At 42.9% G+C, this 4,356-nt stretch overlaps 1 pseudogene; it reads left to right on the top strand.

Annotated features, from left to right (window-relative positions):
* Positions 1–3,466: 3,466 nt before the first annotated feature.
* On the top strand, positions 3,467–3,672 carry LOC142263268 (U2 spliceosomal RNA; annotated as a pseudogene).
* Positions 3,673–4,356: the final 684 nt, after the last annotated feature.

The following is a 4,356-nucleotide window of genomic DNA, read 5'->3' as shown; positions in this document are numbered from 1 at the left end:
ATAGCCCAAGTGTCATGATAACACTTGTACCATCTTTTCATTTAGATTCCACCTACAATTATTTACCGATTCCAGTTCTGGAATAGGCTTTCATCATCTACTCACTAGAATTCTCAAGTTCATAAGGTACTGAGACATATACATGTTCACACCATTATAAAGAACAAAGTATAAACATTGAGGTTTTTCTCACACCCATGTTCCTGTGTTCTTTGATATGATATGTGTTCATTTCCTTCACTATATAGGATTGCAAGTTTTCCATTTGTACCTTAATGGCAATGACGCTATACAATTGAACACATATCATCCTGTTATCCATATAGGTGTGTATTTACCTGCTTGACTATTTTTGGTTGTTTGATCCAGAATGTTTCTCCAGATAGGTCATGTGGAAATTTTCTTTCCTCAGTACAAATGTTTTCACTATGGCTTTGGAAAATTTTTTTGTATGTGCATCATGGTCATTTGACCCATTGTACTCTCAAGTAGCAATATATTGTACTGTTATGTTGTACTATGTACTAATTACGTGTTTATATGGTTTTGTAACCCTTTATGATCTTAGATAACTTTATCCTTGATAAAGACCTAAAAACAAGCTCGAAACGTTGGATGAATTATCCTTTTGCACAAATAAAGAATTTTCAGCATTCTAAGAGTTCTTTTCTTACGTTATTGATCACTATAGTGTGCCAGAGCTATTTCTATTGAATTGACTCTTATTTTTTCTGAGCACCTGCTATATACACAGTGAGCCAGACATATTCAATTTTCATTCAGAAGGCAGAGGGAAGCCTTAGCAGCTGAGCCTATATCTTGGCTTGTGAGCATTAGAACAGGCCGGCGATTACAGGGTAACATGAAAAATGTCCAGCTTGCATTATGACTAGAACATGACAATATCCTTTTAAGTACTAACCTATGATGCGTTCCTAAGCAGTTGATGTTATATGTTCTACATTTCATTTTCTGCATACTTTACAAGTAGTAGAATTTGCTTTGATATAGGCAACTGGATTTTCACAATGAAAAGGCAAAGGATAACGCCCGAAAAAGACGCCATACATTATGTCAGTGCCATCACTGACAAACCTGGATTGACCATGAAATACATCAATCCCCTTAAAGGTGAGTTAAAACAAGTTTTAACTAAATTGCCTTAATATTGTCATGCATTAGAATGACTGTCTTAGGTAATGATAAATATTTTCTACAGGAAGAGGAGTGTTTGCTGAAACTGAAATCGAAAAAGGGAGTTTTGTTGCAGAATATCGAGGTGAGCTCACGTATGCACTTACGATGGTAGACAACTACTCGAGATTTATGGTTGTGGTACAAGTCAAAGATCTAATGGCCCATACTGCAGCGAAGGTCTTCCAAGCACACTTATGCAGACCTCATGGCTACTCAGAGAGAGTCCTCACAGATCAAGGCACTGCCTTTGAAGCGGAAATCTTCAAGGACTTCTGCAGCTTTTACCGATGCAGGAAGATGCGTACTACACCCTACCATGCTCAAACCAATGGTTATCAACCTGCTCAGGACTTTACCCCATATTCCAGATGTGGCCTTACAAGTGATTTATAGAGGGGTAACAATACGTTGGGATCATCGGATCTAATCTCCCTTTTTATACACCCTAAAATCTTGTTTGCGTTAGAATAAACAATAACATCATAAAGGTATAGCAGTACCGTTTCAAAGTTTCGGTGTCCCAAGCAGCATTCCATCAGCCTCTGGAAGGTTCCTGGCAAATTGCACAGCTCGAAGGGCATGCTTTTGAACTCGCAGAGACCCATCGGGGTGGCAAAGGCGGTCTTCTCCCGGTCTGCCTCAGCAACGGACACTTGCCAATAGTGACTAGTGAGATCAAGGGTAGAAAAATAATTTGCAGTTGTCAATGCAGCTAGCTATTCCTCAATACAGGGGAGTGGTGCTGTCCTTCTTCTTTAACAGGACCAACGGAGCTGCCCAGAGGCTACAACTGTCACGGATAACCCCAGCCTCCTTCATGTTGCTCAACATGTCCTTGGTACACTGGTAATGTGCAGGTAGATTTGGCTTATATCTCTCTTTGATGGGTGGGTGTGCACTTGTGGGGATGTAGTGTTTGACCCCTTTTATTTTTCAAAAGTCTAGCGGATGTTTGCTGAAGACTTGCTCGTATTCTTGCACTAGCCTGTAGACCCCCTTCTTGTGATGTGAAGGTGTGGAGTCAGTGCCTACGTGTAATTCCTTTCACCACTCCTCTGGCTGACTTGGTGAGCTGTCACTGAATGGGTGGGCTGAAGCAATGGTGGATACTGCTGTTTGGATAGCATGTGTATCTACTGAGAACAGCTTATCAATGGTGGCAAATCGGAGCAGCTTAATCTTTTGCTCTCCGCAGTTCAACACTCTCATGGGCACTCTTCCCTTCCATATTAATGAATAAAACTATGATGTAAATAGCATATAGATACCCCATAAATGCAGATAAAAGTAGGTTATGGGAAAAGGGGGAAGAGAGAAACAGGAAAATAGTGGAATAAAGTATACCTTCCAGGTGGGAGAGGAAATGGCAGCACAGCCAGTGGAGGTGAAGCAAGGGGAGCCTGCAACTAAAGAGTTGAGAGCGTTATCACATGGTGACTGAGCCTGATTGTAACGGGAGCATAGAGGTGCCGATCCTGTCTTACCTGCGTTGGTGTAGAAGTGGGTGTCCTGTGGTGGAGTCAGCTATGTGCAGTGGTGGCCGTGGGTTCTTTTATGTGCGACCGTAGTAATAGCTGTGCCCACTTCCTGTATGGGAGTGGAATGCAGTGAGGCTAATGGAACGCACACCTGCGCATTTGTGTTTAACGTCGCGCATGTGCAGAACGGAGAAAAGGCTGCGCTCACTTCCTAATGAAAGGGAGTGAGACGCAGCTGGGAAGGGAAGGGAAAAGATTAGGGTTTGGGGATGATGAAAGGGCTTTCTACGGGCAAGGATGGCAAAGGGTGGCAGTGACGGAAAGTCAGGCAGATGGTCCTGTCCTGTCCTGTCCGTCCGTCTTTTTGTATCATGAATTGGAAAGACTGCAAGGGGGAGGGGAGGTGCTTGTGCCCAAAAGGAGGAGTTATTCAGATTCATTGCAGTGGGCGGCGGCTGCAAAAAGCACCATTCTCCTTGTTTTTGCTCTGCAAAACAGCCTTTTCAAGGGTTTGGCTTGGGTGACAAAATGTCTTCTGTAGGCGTGGGTTTGTCTCCCTCTCCCTAAGATGTGTCCGGTATAGGCCAGGGTGCCACTCAAGGCCGTAACCAATTCGGGTTATAGCTTCTCGGCCTTTTGGCTAAGATCAAGTGTAGTTTCGGAGGACGCTACCTTGGTCGGTACTGGAAGGTGCCTGGGATTGCACGTCTGCCGGCCTTGAGGGAGTGTGTGTGCCTTCTGGTGACACATAGCCCTCTTGTGCCTGGACGGTTCCCAGGCAACGGGAGGCGATCACCTTTGTTATTTTGAAGTCCTACTGATAAACAGAAAAAAAAAAAATTAAATCTGTTCTTATCAGTTTAATATCTGATACGTCCCCTCTCTAGGGACCATATATTAAATGGATTTTTAGAACAAGGAGATGGAAAAAATCTTGCTCTGTCCACTCCACGCATTGACCTGGTATTGCAGTACCTCCAGGACCGGTGCACCCCTTCTTAACCGAGTTTCCAAAAGCAGAACTCAATTCACCTGATTCAAATGAGCCCCATTAGTGAATTGAAAGAAAGCAAAAACTTTATATGCACCTCAATTTGGCCAATTCACTTTTCACACTTTCACCCTTTTTTTTTATCTTTCACACCTTTTACTTGCTTTATTGATGCAAAAGCTGTGCCAAATAGCAAACTCATCTCCACTCAACTTGACCAACTCTGCTATGTCCCGTGCAGTATCTTATTCTCAGTCTTATCTAGATCATTTGCAATTGAATAGAATAGATCCCTTTTGGACACATTGGATTCAGCTGCTGCAGTGACTGCAGGTGTTAGAAGATGCAGACTTGGCATCAGGTGCTGTCTATCAGATTCCACTCCAATTAAAGCTTCCATTGTTTTTCGGTGTTTTCTTTGAGCAATGATGATGTCTTTAGTGATCTGTTGGCTCCCTCTCCTGGAGGAAGAGTTTGCTTGCTCTTGGACTTTCAAAAAGAGAGGTCATGATAGACATTTAGCTTCTGAGCCCAATTGGGGACAGTCATGGGTGATGAATGTTTTGCAACCTGCTGCGAAGCCTGATACCGCAATATAAGGAACGTCAAATACTAAGAATGGGCGGCCTATGAAAGAATTAGTACTTTCATTAAGCATACTTAAACGGCTAATTGGGAATAGACAAACTG

Source organism: Anomaloglossus baeobatrachus, unplaced genomic scaffold (assembly GCF_048569485.1).
Source record: "Anomaloglossus baeobatrachus isolate aAnoBae1 unplaced genomic scaffold, aAnoBae1.hap1 Scaffold_256, whole genome shotgun sequence".
In the NCBI taxonomy this organism is placed as follows: Eukaryota; Metazoa; Chordata; class Amphibia; order Anura; family Aromobatidae; genus Anomaloglossus; species Anomaloglossus baeobatrachus.
Note: the sequence above shows the minus strand (reverse complement) of the source record. Positions and strands in the feature narration are given on the sequence as shown.